The 17,434-nt window shown below is 45.7% G+C and overlaps 1 protein-coding gene across 16 annotated transcripts in view; it reads left to right on the plus strand.

Annotated features, from left to right (window-relative positions):
• Positions 1 to 761: 761 nt before the first annotated feature.
• Positions 762 to 17,434, plus strand: part of TSC1 (TSC complex subunit 1) — a 49,431-nt gene continuing 32,758 nt past the window's right edge. For 2 of the 16 annotated variants that reach the window (XM_084798555.1, XM_084798562.1), the window contains exons 1-4: positions 833 to 922; positions 10,654 to 10,716; positions 10,980 to 11,014; positions 13,732 to 13,824. The gene's annotated coding sequence lies outside the window, so the exon portion shown is untranslated. Of the gene's footprint in view, positions 923 to 1,102; positions 1,369 to 1,745; positions 1,861 to 10,653; positions 10,717 to 10,979; positions 11,015 to 13,731; positions 13,825 to 17,434 lie in introns of those variants that run through there. The other 14 variants (XM_084798564.1, XM_084798571.1, XM_084798565.1 and 11 more) reach the window with 14 other exon arrangements.

The following is a 17,434-nucleotide window of genomic DNA, read 5'->3' on the forward strand; positions in this document are numbered from 1 at the left end:
TACATTCTGATGTTGCAATAAAAAAATCCACACTACAGGTAGGCTTCCTCTCCCTCTCGTTTGTACTATCCTGCAAGTGAGCACTCACTAGGCAAGGGACCCAGTGTTTAGCACTTTTACACGCTACTTCAGGGGAAGAAACTGAGGCTTGAGAAGACTTGACCTCTTGCGACGGCATACAGGTAAATCAAGGTGTTCTGACTTTACAACTTGCCTCCTCTGCCTAAGGCTAGGTGTGAAGCCACTTTACAAACTCTGCAAAGAAAAAAAAATGAAGAAAAAAAAAAGCCCCATCCTTTTTGCTGTGATTGACAGTCCGTCCATCCACGCCTACCCCAGAGGCTCCTTGGGAAATAGGAACGCCCACAGGGAGAACCCTCCAACGGTGGCAGGTGTGCCAAGGGCAAGAGGCACCTGACTCTGACGGTCCTACCCTGGCCCGCCGGCTTGTTTGTGACTCTGCTTGCTCCCGAGAGCGCCGCCTGTTACCGTCACGTGGCCGCCCCTCCCCACCCCACCCCTCGGCCGCCTGCGTGGCTCCGCCCCCGCGCCGGCACTTCTTTCGGCCTCCTTCAGAGTCACAAGATCTCTCTGCGAGGGACCTCCTCACACCTTCGCGATCCTTCCGCCGTCCCCGCCCCCTATATTAAAAAAAATCTCTTTCAGTTATACTTTTCTCGGCCATCTCGTGTCGTCGTAAGTGGTATAGCCTGTTCCATCTGGAGAGGCTGAGACGTTGGTCATCTGGTATTAAGTTCGGGGCATAGGAGGGACACCCCCGATGGGGACTCCTTTTCATAGCGGAGGCCTCCGCCGTTCGGGGACGCTTCACGCCAGGGGGAGGTGCTGCGCGTCCAAGATGGCGGCGCCCTGTAGGCTGGAGGGACTGTGAGGTAAACAGCTGAGGGGGAGGAGACGGTGGGTGAGTACGGGGGTGTTTCCCCTTCTTTTCCTTGTGGGCTCTCCGGGACAACCCTGGCAACGTGGCCTCAGGCTGCGGGGCGCGTTGGCTCAGCCGGGGGTTTTGGAGAAGGGGGTTCGGGGAGAGCTTCTCCTTCGCCCTCATCGCGCACTGGCTCTGGCGGGGGGTTCGGCTGGGGCTGGCGGTGCCCCGGGGAGCTGAGGCGGGCCTGGCCCCTCCGGAGGGACGGATGGCTGCAGCTTGGGGCCTGAGGTGGCCCCGCTTGTTGCGGTGACAGGCTCCGGCGGGGGGTGCGCGGAGCAGGTCAGAGACCCCGGGCGGAGCAGGGAGACCTGGGGGTGGGGCCGCGGCCCGAGGCTCGACAGCAGCCTCCTCCGGGGGTTGGGGTGGAGAATGAATGGAGGCCGCCCGTGGGTACCCGAGGCTGCCCAGCGCCCGCTGTCTCGGTGAGTGTATGCCCGGCCCGGGTGCCTGGCTCCGGGTGTACTTGGAGGTGTTTAATTGATGCTGAGAGACAGTTACCTTCAAGTCGGCTGAGGTGCTCGTTAGAGACAGCTACTTGCCCAGCCGCTGCTGGATGCTCATTCATTCATTTGAGGACCTGGAGGGGCCCGCAGCTTGCCCCGTCCCAGACATCTTTTTTATTTATTTATTTTATTATTATTATTATTGTTGTTAGAGTCCAAGCACTTTTCTTTGTGTTGTGGGTTAAAAGAGTTTGGCTCCGTGCATTTTGGATTTGGGATGGGAGAGACGTCGGGGTTGGGGTTGGGGTGGGGGTGGGGTGGGGGTGGGGTGGGCCACCGGTAACCGCAGCTAACGTTTTAGGGGATAGGGGCAGCCTCTGTGTGTCCCGGCACTGTTGGAAGTGCTTCGCAGCCATCCTCTCTTTGCTTCTGGACAAAGGATGAAGAAACTGAGGCCTGGAGAAATTGGGGGTAATTTGCCCAAGGTCACACCCCCCTCCCCCTAGTCTGAGACAGCACTGGAATTGAGGGCTGACTGGTTCCATTCATTTGTTATTTGGTTAAAGCTGGCCTATTATTAAGTGATTGTTGAGAATCATTTGGCCAAGGTGTGTGTGTGTGTGTGTGTGTATGTGTGTATGTGTGTAATTTTGGACAGGGTGCATTTGGTTTGTATATTTTTGTTTCTTAAAGCATCATGCAGGTTTTTTTTTGTTTGTTTGTTTTTTGTTTTGGTTCAAATTAGATTACAAAGTATTTTGTATTTTTCCATAAAACTGATGGCTTTCACTGAAGAAAAATGCTGACATCCATACTTAGGAAAAACCCAAACAAACCAAGTATAGAATTAACACTTCACTTTACGTAGAATAAGCTGTGAAAGTACTAAAATAGACTAATGCTCTTCCAAGATATTTTGATTTATAACTTTAGGATCAAGTTGGAGTCATCTGCATTCAAACAGGCTGGGAAAGTGCAGCGGTAAATTCCAGGAAGCATCACAGAGCCTAATCTTCTGGGAGCCTTTGATTTACTGAGCAACCCACCTGTGATTCTTAAGTCGAACACCACAGAATAAACCTGGGATATGCAAATAGGAAAACTGATTTAGAGTTTTGTAAGGAAATGCCCCTTTAACAGTCATACATCAGGCAAACGAGGCTCCTCAGACTCCTCTAACCACCTGGTGTAAATGTAAGGGGTATTTATAGAGGATGCGAACAGAAACTACCTTCTTACTAAAGTTAATATCTTCTCTAAAAACACCCTTACATCACGGGGCGAGAAGGGCAGATGATGTAAGCTCTCTCAGCTTCATGCATTTCTTAGTGTCGTGAACACTTGGATGTCCCTAAATTCCTAGTTCGGAAGCAGGCTGCCAGCTTCCCTGCATATTTTCAGTAAGCTGAAGTGTGCAGCCTTGTGTCTCAGCGGCAGTCTTGCTCGCTGCTTGAAGAGCAGAGTTGCCTGGTCCTGCTGTTGCCGTGGTGTGGTGCTTTCTGTGCGGGCTTGACTTCACTTGTGAGATAGAACGGAGCAGTCTGACCGGGGCGATGGAACACAAACCTGAATGTGTAATGCTTTCTGGGGAACAGAACTGCCAGAAGCGAGGAGTCCCAAACTAATTTATCTGTGCACCCCAACATCTGGCCCTATAGTAGCTAAACCTGTGTATTCTGTCCTTGAGGATAGATACCCGGTGCATGTTTGTTTGTTTATTTATTTATTTATTTTGGGGAGAAGTCTGCTTCTGTGTGCCGAAGAGGTAGGCATCATGGGCTGAAGGCATCATTTTGCCTATTTGCTTCTTTGAATTTGTAATTGATTGCAGACGCCTTTCTTAAGCTATCTCCTAGCCTATTTGTGAAGTTGTGGGTGAATTTTTTGAGCTTCGAATGCAGCTGTTCTGTCCCCCTTTGAAGTTTTCGAGGCTGCGGGTGTGTTTGTTTTTTAATTCCAGTGCCATCCTGAGCTAACATGAGCTTCTCCTGGAGCGGACTGGATATCCTTGAGTGCCAGATCGCTGCGATTGATTCAGGGTCTTCCTGAGCTTTAGTGGATATTTTGAGCCATGTTAACTGGTCTGGACTCTGTGTTAGTAGTTCAGTAATGACAAAGAAAATGAGTGACTGGTGGGCTGCATGGGAGGGTGAGCTTGTTTATCATTTAAACAATGTTTTCTTGAATGTTCTTTTATAAAGCTCCCTTTTAAAGACAAGTCTTATTGGCCATATAAGTAGTAGCTGAAGATTTTTGGTTATTTGTGCACATGTGCCTTTTAAAACCACAGATCATCAGTTGATAACTATGTAATAGTTTTTTAGTGCATACTCAATTTTTTGGTGTGAGTACTCATTTAAATTGCACTGAGATTTCCCATAAAGTAATGCGAGATTAATTTTTTTCTCTTTTTACTTCTTAATTCTGTAGTTGCTAAAAATTACTGATTGACTGTCAACTTCAATGAGAAAGAATAAAAGGATACACATATTTATATACATATAAAAGACATGTGATCTTAGGACCTTGTCTGTTTTTCAGATTGGCATCTAATGAGTAAAGTACCTTACATGTACAGCAATATCTGCAAACAAGGCATGGCGGTTACTGACCTGCAGCTCACAGGTCATGATGGGAGTAAATAGGGCTGTAGAGTCATGATCTTATGCTGGTGATGTGCTAGAGCAGGGCAGGGGTGGTGGTGGAGGACCAGAGAGGTGCTTTTCTGCCTGTGGGGGGTTAAACTTGTGCTACATTGTGTCCCTCACCGAGAACAGTAGCAAGTGTGAGGTGTATCTGTTTTAAGTTACAAAATGGGTTTCCTAGTATTTCAAGTACCTGCTAGCAAGTGGCTGGGCTGCTAAACACTCTGTACTCTGGAATACATTTTGTTTAGTGGTAACATTGTTATAAAAGTTTAAGTTATGTGCCAACCACAGGGAAGTGTTTCTATGTCTCATCCCCCTTTATTCTTTCTGTAGCCCTGAGGAGGACAGGAAAGGATTCTGAGACTTGCTGACCTAAAAGTTGAACCCAAGTATTTTAATGCTGTGTTGAGATACACCACCTAGTCCGTTAGTCTCTTAAACTAACCCATGGGTCCGTAGAATTTTTTATTTTATTTTATTTTATTTTAGACGGGCTCATGGAATGTAGGCCAGTCTAGAATTACTGTGTAGCCAATGCTTTCCTTGAGTTTCTAATGCTGCTATCTCCACCTCCTGATCTCTGAAATTACTGTTGTGCACAATCATGTCTGGGTGGGTAGTGGTTTCTAAACTTTTATTGGGTGGGGCTAATCTGTTCTTTTAAGGTCTGTAAAAATCTGTAGGCCAATGTCTCTTCCTCTGCATTTGATACCCTAAAAGGCATATAGATAATGAGATTTGGGTAACAGTGTTAGAAATTTTATGAACCTTGCTTAAATAAAGCCCAACTAATCATTTTAGGTAGCTTACTGCTCTTAAAAACACATTTGGAGGCTAGAGAGATGGTTAAGTGGTTAAGAGGACCTGGGTTCAACTCCTGGCATTCACAGGAGGGTTCACAACCACCTGTAACTCCGGTTCCAGGGGCATCTGACACAGTCTTCAGGCCTCTGCAGGTACCAGGCACAAATGTGGTACACAGACATACATTCAGGAAAAACCCTGTATGTATTAAAAAACCAGAACAAAGCAACAAACAACAACAACAACAAAAAATAAACCTCAGCGAAACCTGCACACTTGGGCTTTATTAAAAACTTAAAAAAAAAAACAAAAAACAGTAGGTAGGAGAAAGGCCTACTTTTTCCCCCTATATGTTTCTTTTATTGCAATACTCAGAGTTGAATGCAGAGACTTGGTACATGCTAGGCAAGCACTTTGTCAACTGTGCTGCGTTATTAGCCCCTGTGGGTGTATGTTCGAGTGGAGGCCAGACGGCAACCTCAGGTGTCATCCTCAGGAATGCCATCTACCTCCTTTGAGACAGGGTCTCTGGCTGACCTGGAACCTGCCAGTTAAGGTAGACTGGCTGACTGTTGAGCTCCAGGCGGCCTCCATCTACCCCCAGCACTGGGCTACATGTGTGCCCCTGCACCGGCTTTATGTGGATGCTGGGATCAGACTTAGATCCTACCAGGCAGATGCTTCACCAGGCTCCTAGTTACTTTTCATTTGCTATGACAGAACACCATGGCTAAGGTAACTTATACTAGGAAACATTTAATTCAGGGCTCACAGTGCCAGAGGGGTGGGGTTCATGAATATCATGGTGGGAGCATGGCGGCAGGCAGGCAGGCAGGCAGGTGCTGTCTGATCCACAAGCTCGAGGGGTTAGAGGAGAAAGGAGAGGAGCAGGAGAGAGGTACGAATGAGGGAGACCACGAGAAGAGGAGCTCACTGGCAATGGTGTAGGCTTTGGAAACCTCAAAGCCCACCGTCAGTGACAAGACCAGACCTCCTAATGCTTCCCAAGCTGTTTCACCAATGGGGACCAGGTATTCAAATGTGTGAGGCTGGGGGGGTGGGGACACTGTCATTACACTAGTTACCATAGTAGCTACACTGTAGCCTTAGCCCCAAGGGCTACCTTTTAGAGATGAACACGCATGCTGTTTGTGTTACAAGTCACTTTCTTAAGCTTCTGTGTTGGAAGATTCTCTATGCTTCACTAGGAATTCAGTCTTAGGTACCAAACTTTAAAAGTAATTGTTCTGGGCATGGTGGTACATGCCTTTAATCCCAGCACTCAGGAGGCAGAGGAAGGAGTATCTTTGTGAGCCATGGGCCAGCCTGGTCTACATAGACAGACCAGCCAGGGCTATATAGTGAGACCTTGTCTTAAAAAACAAATACAAATTTATAAAGAACAGAGACATGTGACATACTAATGTTTGCTGGGCTTGGCATTCAGTCTGTGCTGGCACCTTGTGCACCTGGTGGGCCCTGTTACATTTCCCCAAAGTTTTGCATATAGATTTTTTTCCTTATTGTTTCTCATGTTCTCCAGTTTCTTCTCCCTGGGTTTGCCTCACCCTACCTCACCCCCCTACCAAGATTTACTTTATTGTTATTAATTTTTAAATTTTATGAGTGTGTGCACCTGAGTGTATATATGTGTACCAAATATACCCACATGCCCAAGGAGGCAGGAAGAGGGCTTTAGTACCCTTGAACTGGAGTTATAAACGGTTATAAGCTGCCATGTGGGCTCTGGACACTGAACCTGGGTCCTCTGCAAGAGCAGCCAGTGCAATTAACTGCTGAGCCATCTCTCCCGAAACCCCTCAACTCCTACCCTGGGTTCTTGACCTTTAGTGGTGTTGGAATCACTTCAAAGACTCATTGCCTAAGATTCATACACAGACCCAGGGCAAGGCTCAGTAACTTCCCTGCCTTCCTTTCTTTGTCTTGCTCCCCTTTAAGAACATGCACTTCTAGTCAGTTCCTGGGTACTGTTGGTGATGTGGGGACTACACTTGGGAGAAGCACTGCCCTGTGCCGTCAAGCTCTGTGCCTGTCTACCCTAGACAGGTTCTCACTCTGCCTCACTATGTAGCTTTCACTGGTGTGGACTCACTTTGTAGTCCAGGCTGGCCTTGGAATTCTCATCATTTCCTAGTGGTGGAGTTACATGTGTGAGCTGCGATACTCAGCTGCCCTGGGATGCTTCTGCTTAGGGAAGCTCTGTATGGTGACTTCTTGAAATATGCATGTGGCATCTTTTATTTATTTTATTACTATTATTTTTTAAAGATTTATTTATTTATTATTATATATACAGTGCTCTGCCTGCATGTACACCTCAGGCCTGAAGAGGACATCAGATCACATTATAGATGGCTGTGAGCCACCATGTGGTTGCGGGGGATTGAACTCAGGACCTCTGGAAGAGCATACAGTGCTCTTAAACTCTGAGCCATCTCACCAGCCCCCTTTTTATTATTTTATTATTTTTTGAGACAGTTTTGCCTTGTTGCCCAGGCTAGGATTCACTACAGTCTGAGGGTCTCTGCCTCTCAGTGCCAGATCACAGGTGTGCATCACCATGCCCAGGCTGCATGCATTTCTTGCTACATAATTTTGCTCATGCTAATGAGTCAAAATTGAACCATTATGTAAAGAAAAAAATGTGCCTTGTGGAACTTAGCTGTGGCCCTGTGGGTCTAGGTCTAGAAGGCTTGCCGCCTTCTAAGTTGAGTGAGCTTAGTGACCTGTCCATTATCCACTGAGGACTCCTCAGACAGAAATTACAAGTGGACAGTCTGGCATGTTAGAGCTCTCTTTTCCTGGCCTCTGTTCAGAGGCCTTCTAGAGATTCTATGGTTGCTAAGACTGTAAATCACACCACCACAACATCAGCTCTTTTACCCTTTCTTCCTTCCTTTTTTAAAATTTTTTTATTTTTTAATTATTTTTTGGTTTTTTGAGACAGGGTTTCTCTGTGTAGTCTTGGCCGTCCTGGACTCACTTTATAGACCATGCTGGCCTCGAACTCACATCAATCCTTCTGCCTCTGCCTCCTGAGCGCTGGGATTAAAGGCATGCACCACCACACCCGGCTGACAGGACATAACTCTTAAGTCACCTTTGAGTTCCTAGGCTAGGACCAAACACTCATAGCAGCCTAACATTTTGCTCAAGTATACTTGGTGATGCAGGAGGCTGTGCATGAGTCTGTCTCAATTGCCTTTAGATTTTCATAGGTAAAACCATGACCAGAGAAGACAGATTACATTAGGAGACACTCACATTTGTATATTATAGGCCAGTGTGTACAGAGGTGACTTGACATGTGGTTATCTATCTTATCTGAGCCACTGTCTGACAGAGGCAGTGAAAAGATGGATGCAGGTCCTGCTAATGACAGCTGTAGCTCTGGAGTTCATGTGTAATCCCAGGTACATAAACGATCTGGCAATATCTAAAGACTGACGTTAATGAAGATAGATTGTGAAAACCAACCACCAATGTTCTTTGTTTAAACCATGTTGACACACAAAGCCCTTGTCTTCCTCAAGCCTGCCTTTTATTTTTACCCAAAAAGACTGCTTATAGAAATGACATTACAATGAGCACGACTTTAGGTCAGATAGCAGGGAAGGAAAACTGTGAGGATCTGGGGGCATTTTCTTCTTTTCCTCTTGCCTTTTGAAGAAGTGGGCGGCTGATGCTGCTCTTATGTTCTGATGAGTGTTTCCATCCACGCCCCTCACTTCCATGGAGGTTCACACTTCACACTTCACTTTACTGACATGAATGTTATGCCCAGTAGAATCCTCCTCCCCTTGGCAAGATTTAAATATAAACGAATAAGTGAATACTTAAAAATTGGGTACTGGTAGATAGGCTCTAGGGCACTACAGAAAACTGATGGCAGTCCAGTCCCATTACTTTATCATTAAGCATAATGATAAATGACAAACCCCACTCAGATTCCTGTGGCAGTGTTCCATCTAGGAACGCGGCCTAGCTGGGCAGGCCACGGATCTCACCTTAGTGTAGCTTAACTTTATCCTCAACTTGAGTACTTCTTTTCAGGTGGAAGATCCACATAGAATTACTTCATAAGAGGAAGCCAGTGTGACTCACTGACTGATTTTAGGGATCTGAAGATAAGAGGCTCCCATATCAGCTTAGCTCAGTTACTTAGGGGAACAGAAGCAGCTAGGTAGCATTTCTTACTAGGAAGGTCTGGCCAGGCCTTTTGTAGGGCCAGTGGCCAGCAGCACTGTCCACAGACTTGCAGTGGCCGCTGAGACGGTTGGCATGGCTCCCTGAATGTGTGCCAGACTGTGTAGGAGAGATGTTCAGTCCTGTTGTTTGTTGAGGCCTGTTGTTGACACAGGACTCTGTATTCTAGAGCCTGTCCTTTACCCCTTGTAAGTAGATGTCTGTGGGGTAGAGCCAGGATTGGCAGTCAGAGACATTAGTGGTATCCTAGGGAACAGACTGAATGGGTATCTTTCCTCTTGTGTACTAGGTACCAACATAGTCCTGGGTGTCTCAAACATGTGACCCCTGTCCTCATGGAGTTTACAGTCTTCCAACCAAATAATCTCTACACATGGGATTAAGGACTCATACATTTTGAAATATGCATTAAATTTACATATTGGGTTTTAGTGTGTGTGTGTGTGGACACACACATACACACATACACATACAAACCACTTTTCAAGTGTGGAGGTCAGAGAACAATTGGAAAGAGTTAACTGCTTCTGCCAACCATGTGGATTTCTGAGGATCAAACTCAGGTTGTCAGCCTTGGTGGCAAGTGCCGGTACCCTCTGAGCCACCTCACTGGTTCTGAAGGGCTTATGATTTGAAAGCAAACCAGAATACATTCATATATATATACACTTATTTGACATGGATGATGGCTGGCATGGACAGAAGTAGGATAGAGGGGAAAGAAGGCAAAGAAGCTGCTGTTGAGATATTTTATACCTGTCACATGGGATTAGATTTAGTCTGTGCTGCTTGAAGGTAAAATCAGGCTTTGTACGTTTACCAGCCCCTGTGGCAGCCGCTGGGATCAAGTACCTAACAGGCTGCAGCTGCTCCCCAGTGTGTCCAACAGCTCCTCACACTTACTTAATGCAGCTTTAGGAAGTGACCAGCGCAGGCTGCTGGTGGGTCAGGAGCCTGGACTGCTAGGCCATGGCAGTGCGGGGAAGAGGAGGCCTAGGGTGAGTGCAGATTAGTCGAGGAGAGGGCAGGGTACAGTTTTTCAGGTATGTGCCTGGTGCTCTGGTGGGGATCTAATAATGCCTTCTTGGTTGAAGAATTTAAATGCTCGGAAGGGAACATAGCAGGACTGAGAGGGAATGTGGCCTGTGGGAGTGTGATGCTGCAAGCCCACCAAGCACTTTGCGCCTGTCCCTGGACCTCACCCCTCAGCCTCTCTTCTGAGATCCTCCCTGGAGCTCAACATCCTGTGTGGGTGTTGCAGTTGAGGACATTCTCACTTTACCCAGAAGATAATTCAAAGTAGGACACTAGTGAGCAGCCCAAAGTTACAGAGCCAGTACACGGAGGAGCTAATGTTTCAGTAGGGGGCCTATTCTAGAGCCACTGTGCCTTCTTGCTGGTAGGGTGTAGGACAGGAGCTATGGTTCTAGAGCTCATTGCAGTGGAAAGCAGGGGACCACTTGCCAATGATATGGAGCAGGGTTGTCCTAGACCAGCCTAAACCCCTTTCTGACCAGGTGTCAGGTTTTCCTTCATTTTAAGGTTGCTATAAATACATATGTGTGTGTGTGTGTTTTCCCTCCAGTGACCATGAAAGACACCAAGCTGATAGCACTGGAAACCGATGTAACAGCTGACCCCAGGACAGGTAAGGTACATATTTAGTCTGGTGGCTGGGGAGGGGAGGCGGGAATGTCTCACTTTGCTCATGGGTGCCCTGGCATGTAGATGCTACTTTGTGTGGGGGTTTGGTGTTTAATGGTCTTCGCTCCCTGCCAAGCACTAGAGCATGTATGGCTTGAGGTCCTTAGCCACATCACCAGTGACCTCCTAATGCTATTGGATGCCGGGCACCAATTGTATAAACACATGGATTTTCACAACCAAACTTGGTGTATTTTCTTTCTACAGGAGTATAATTGGGCCCAAAGATGAAAATCAGTTCTGTGAGTAGCAAATTCTAGTTTTAGCTACTAATTAAATTGAAGCCTAAAGCAAGTCATTTAACCAGTGAGAGGTTTTTAACCCTGGCTGGGCCTCAGGAGTCCACTTTGGATTCTGTAAACAAACTGGATGCCATGTCTAGGCCTTGTCCTATAACCTGCTGTGCAGTGGGGCCTGGGCCTTGTCGTTTGTAGACTCTGCAGGTGATTCTGATGTGCATCATGGACTGAGACCTCCTGAATTACCACTTTAGCATCTTGATGTGTTTGTGTCTGTTCTAGGTTGTTTTTTTTTGTTTTTCCGAGACAGGGTTTCTCTGTGTAGCCTTGGCTGCCCTGGACTCACTTTATAGGCCAGGCTGGCCTCAAACTCACAGAGATCCACCTGCCTCTGCCTCCCTGAGCGCTGGGATTACAGGTGTGCGCCACTACTCCTAGTTCTGTTCATGGTCTTAAGTCAGCTTTTTTGGATAAATTATTTCCTTTGTTGGTTCTTAAGAATTGATGACGTCTCAAAGTCCCAGAATATACGCTTTATAGTTACTGAGGCTCTGACAGCATGCACGTGTGAGTCTGTCTTAGTGACCTACCTACCCGTGGAGCTGCAGCCTTTAGTTTATTAGCAAAGGTGCTGTACTAGTTAGGATAAAACCTGACAAAAGGAACTAGAGGAAGGCTTGGTCACAGTTTGAGGCTGTTGTCCTTTGTAGCAAGGAAGTTATGGTGGCAGGCGCTTGAGGCAGCTGGTCACAACGCACCTTCACTTAAGAAACAGGGGGAGGTGAATGTTGGTGTTCAGCTCATTTGCTCATTTTTATCCAGTCAGCGGCCTCATTCCGCAGAGTAGTGCCGTCCACACTCAGGGTGGGTTTCTCTGTTGGTTTAACCTTTACAGCAGCTCTCGCACATGCCTACCCACAAGTGTGCTTCTCTGATGATTTTCAATCTCATCAAGTAGACAATGAGGATCAGCCCTCGCAGGTACCAGTTGTCATGCTGTGTGCTGTGCAGAAATCAGGGAAGATGGGAGGGTGCTTATTCTCCTGTCTTCATATATACACTGCTAATGTGACTCGTTTCATGGTCAGAGGTAGCTACTACATCTACCACTGCCTCGCTTTTGTCATGAGGACCATAAAGTATAGTCAGATTTCATAAACAAGGACTTAGTACATATGGCGTTACATACTTAGAAAGTGGATGGGTCGTTCTCTCAGGGATGAGAGAACATCCTGAGTTTGACTCTCAGTTCCCAGTTTCTTCATGCATTCTTTATCCTGCCGCTTCTCACTGTGTAGTCCAGACTGACCTCCATCCTCTTATCCCAGCCACCAGGGAGCAGGGATTGTGAGTGTTTGCCACCACACTGGCCTGCACTGTCCCTTTTTAGAATTCCACTGAGTATGAGCTCAGAGTCAGAGGGTTAAGTGTTGAGAGGAGTTACACCCAAGTGCAATTTCACTGTTGTTAAAAACAAATAAATAAAATAATTTTTATTAAGCATTTTTCATGACTACAATTTCATTACTGTAGCAGTCAGATTTTAAAAGTGTTACATTTTTGTGTAGCAGAGGTGCTTCCTGAGCACAGAGTACCAGATTGTCTTGAGGTGACTGTGTCCATCGTATGTGGGGTTCCCTCTAAGCAGGCACACTGGGTCCTGTCATCAAGCCACATTCAGAGAAGTTTCCAGTAGGGAGTCCCAGCTGCTAAGGCCTCAGCCACCCCTAGGGAGTGCTGGCAACTCACAGTTCTCATTCCAGCCGACTTTTGTTAATAGGCTCAAAACTTAAGCATTTTTATAAAGAATATATTAAAAATTGTTTCCCTTCTTATGTTTTTATGTACCTTTTTGCTACTGTGTTGTTTTGTTTGTGGTGCTGGGCCCAGGCCCTAACAGGTTAGGCGGGCTCTCTACAGGTCAGGACTCCCTACCCTTCTCGTGTCCTTCATGTTTGACCATGGGTGGTGGTGATAGATTTGTTTTGTAATTTTTTTAAAATATAAGGTTGAGGTAAGATGTTTGATTCTTTATCTTTTTTAAAATTTATTTTTATTTATTTTTTGATATTTTAACTTATCCTACAAGATGGAAAGCACTCCAAACATGATTCTGCTGCTGATGCTGCTGATGCTGCTGCTTCTCTGCTTCTAGTTCTTCTTCTTCTTCTTTTTTTTTTTTTTTCTTTTTTCTTTTGGTTTTTCGAGACAGGGTTTCTCTGTGTAGTCTTGGCTGTCCTGGACTCACTTTGTAGACCAGGCTGGCCTCGAACTCACAGAGATCCACCTGCCTCTGCCTCCCGAGTGCTGGGATTAAAGGCGTGCGCCACCACTCCCAGCCTCTTTTTAGGTTTTTTTTTTTTTTTTTTTTGCTGCTTCTAGTTCTTGTTGTTGTTGTTCTTCCTCTTCCTCGCTGCTGCTTCTAGTTTTTGTTCTCCTTCCTCTTCCTCTTCCTCTTTCTTCTTTAAGGTTTCTCTGTGTAACCTCAGCTCCTGGAACTCACAGAGATCTACCTGCCTCTGTCACCTGAGTGCTGGGATTAAAGGTGTACACCGCCTCCACCACCACCTGGCATGATTTTTTTTTCGAATAACTATGAATTAAATGAAATTCTTACAGGCTATTTTGTTTGTAATAAAGTTCAAAAACAATTCTGTGACATTTTGGGGGGACATGCAGGGCTGAGGAAAGCTCTGCAATGATAGTTGCTTGTCCCCCAGCCTGAAGGACGGAATTTGATCCCTGGGATGCTCACTGTGGAAGAGGAGACCCAAGTCCTGAATGTGGCCATCTGACCTCCATTTATGAGTAAGGTACATGCAAGATACATATACACAGATAAGCAAATAATTTTATTTTTATTTTTGGTTTTTCAAGACAAGGTTTCTTTGTATAATAGCTCTGGTTGTCCTGGACTCACTTTATAGACCAGGGTGGCTTCAAACTCACAAAGATCTTCTCTCTTCTGCTTCCCGCGTGCTGGGATTAAAGGCATGTACCACCATGCCTTTAGATAAAATTTTTAGGAAATAATTCTATGAAATTATGATTAAGATAGAATTTAGTTTTTATGTGTTATTTAAATTTTTATAAGTGGTTGGCTCAAAGAATATACACTATCATTTGTAAAGTTATCTAAATAAACTACTCTTAATATTTTTATTATTAATTATTATGTCAAGTGATTTAAACGTTCTTGATTAGGGCAGGGGATGGAGTTCAGTAGTGGAGTGTTAGCCTATTATGTGCAAGACTCTGGACTAGATCTCCAGAACTGTTTGGGGGAAAAATTATGTGTATCATTAACTTACTTTTTTATTTTCATAATTATACATTTTATACTTAAATTGACAGAGTTTTGGCTTAAAATACACAGGTCTTAGGTTTTGTCTTGTGTGCTTTATTTGAGTGACTATTCAGATGTGAACTGTTACATAGTCTAAATACACTTCTTGTCTATAGCAGCAGTGTCTTGTAGCCAGGAGTGATGTGAACCCTATAGTGATGCCTCACACATGCAGATAAAGGTACCAGAAAGAGCAGGGCATGGTGGTGCATGCCTTTAATCCCAGCACTCAAGAGGCAGAGGCAGGTAGATCTCTGTGAGTTCAAGGCCAGCCTGGTCTACAAAGCGAGTCCAGGACTGACAACCAAGGCTACACAGAGAAACCCTGTCTCGAAAAACAAAAAAACCAAAAAACCAAAAAAAGTACCAGAAAGGATGCCACCCACTCAGGTAGTTGGCCATTCAGCTACAGCCTTTCAAAGACTAGCACTTTGGCCTGTCATAAGTATGGAGACCGAGAGTCACCTTTGCTATATCCTGCTTTCCCTGCTGTTAAGACCAGAATGTTCCATGTGGTCAGAGTTGACCAGTAGCTGTAGAGGGTCAACTTGGCTGAGGGTTCCTCATGATTAGAAGATGGTTCCTTTTATTCCAAATGATGCCAACAACCTCCTGCTCCTTTAAATCAAGTGGTTAGGCAAGGCTGCTTAGCCATGGTCCTCTGAGCAGAGGACTGAGAGACACATAGCCAAAGGGTGTGGGAGAGCGAGTTCTAGTAGAGAGAAGAGCAAGTGTGAAGGGCTGGCTAGCGTGCGAGGAGACACACACTGGCCTAAGGTGAAGAGGCAGAGGTGAGGGCTGAGTAGCTGGCTGTATGACAGGAGATGGTATAGGACACTGGGGAGTTTGGCTCTGACTCTCTGTGGGAAGGCGCTGGCTGATTCTAGGGGGAGCCCTCCTGATTTCCATGCTTTAAAGTTCCTGCACAGCGCAGGCAGTGAGGGAGGCTGTTCTCTTGTCTCCAAGAGAAAGATGGTGGGGCTGTGCTTTGGGGTGTGGCCAAGGGGATACATAGCAAAATGAAGAGGCTTCCAGATGGGTGCATGTGGGCTTAGAGGGGTTGGGGTGTCAGGAATGTCATCCAGGGTGTTTGCCTGTTTTAGAGATCCAGAAGAGAAGCAGATTGACAGGTGTGAAAGTCAGGAGTAAGTACAGAAGGCCCTTTACATGAGCGGGGCCATCTGTGTGGGAGTGTGGTGTTCAACCAAGATAATACACACAGGAAATGCTGCTGAGTGCTGCAGCATGCAGAAGTGGTTCCTTAGGTTCTGTCTTTCTAATCCTCCACAATGTTCTTTTCTATAGTATATCACTTTCATAGCTTCAAGGAGGCATCACTGTGTTTGTAGAGCTGACTTTCCGCAGCTGACATGTATGTAACAGGCTTTCAAGTGGAGACACTTCTCCCCCCTTTGCGCACGCACTGAGCCCTGTCTGTTTCTTTGATGGAGCACGTAGTAGCTTTCATCATACCTGCCATGTCTGTCTTAGCACGTTATATGTATAATCCCTGAGTCTAAGGTAACGTTGCTGTCCAGGGCTGATTTCAAAGCTTATGATTTAGCTCTCCTGAGGGCCTGAGTACCAGAAGGGCTTGAACTGCAGCTACTGATGGAGGCTCTCACACAGAACCCAAGATGTATAGTTTTCCTAGGGATTAAAAGTCAGATTTTTAAAATGTATATTTTAGAATCACAGAGAAAAAATTGTTACCAAAAACATTCTGATGTATTTTAGAATAAAACTTTATTTTTGCTTTTTGTGAGCCTTTTAGGGAAGAGAAGGCTCCAAAACCATTGTTTACCAAAATCTCCCTTACAGTTTGAGAATAAGCTGAGCCTGCTGTCCTAATAACACCTGGATGGCAGGGTGGACACTGTCCAGATCTGCCACTGGGTCTGTGCTGCCTACTTTCGGAGTGCTAGCCAGCATTACTGTCTTCTGACTACGCAGAAGACAGAATCTTGCTAACCTTACAAAAGATAGAATAAAACCAAACTTGGGATGGAATATTTGAAATTTATGAATTGCGTTCTTCATCACTAGCTGGAAGAATCTTTTGTGACTTACTGGTGATAAGTGCTGGGATTATCTAGGAAAGTGTCCTCTTCTGTAGTTGTCCTAAAGCTGGTGGCCCAAAGCTGTTTGTGTACCTGTTGTGGGATCCAGCCAGTCAGTGAGCAGTGTTCAAGCCTTTGCTACTTGCTCTCCTCCACAACTCATCCTGTCACTGAGTAGAAATGGCTATGGCAATAGTATCTTCATTTATGAGCTTAATTTAGTTCAGGGTTAAAGAAGATAAAGTTTATTTCTACTTTCAGTTTAAGCTTTAAAAAATATTCATTTATGGGTACATGTGTGTGCCTGAGTGTATATATGTTGACCAACTTTCTGCCGATGCCTACAGAGGCTTGAAGAGGGCTTGCATTCTTAGGAACTGGAGTTATACGGGTTGTGAGCTATCATGTGGACGCTTGGGACTGAGCCTGGGTCCTCTGCAAAACCTGCAAATCTCTTAATCACTGAGGCATCTCTCTAGTTTCTTTACTTTTTTTGATACAAGGTTTCACACCGTAGCCTAAGTTAAGTTTATGGCCATCCTCTTGTCATTCCCAGGTGCTTTTATTACAGCCATGAGCCACTATGCTTGGCTTTAGTTGGATTTTCATTAGCATGTTTCTCAAACAGGTTTTTATGTCACCAGCTTGAGAATTATGGAAAGCTGGGTGTAGTGGTAGTGTGCCTGTAGTCCCAGCGCTCTGAAGACAGAAGCAGGCAGATCTCTGTGAGTTCAAGGCCAGCCGAGTCTACAGACTACCCTAGCCAGGGCTGCATCTCTTAAAAAACAGACAGAGATCTCTTGGAGCCGCGTGAGGTGATGGATGCCTGTAATCCTAGCAGTGTGAGTCTGAGGTAGAGGCTTTCTTGAGCCCAGACTTCCAAGACCAGCCTAGGTAATATAGCAAGACCTCATCTCCAAAGGGGGAAAAAGCCCCACAAGAATTCAGATCTAGCCAATGGACAACATATTCTCCACAGTTGTGTGGAAAGTGGGTACTGGCTCTGACATGAACTTA

The sequence above is a fragment of the Acomys minous genome, assembly GCF_964271855.1.
Source record: "Acomys minous genome assembly, chromosome: 10".
In the NCBI taxonomy this organism is placed as follows: Eukaryota; Metazoa; Chordata; class Mammalia; order Rodentia; family Muridae; genus Acomys; species Acomys minous.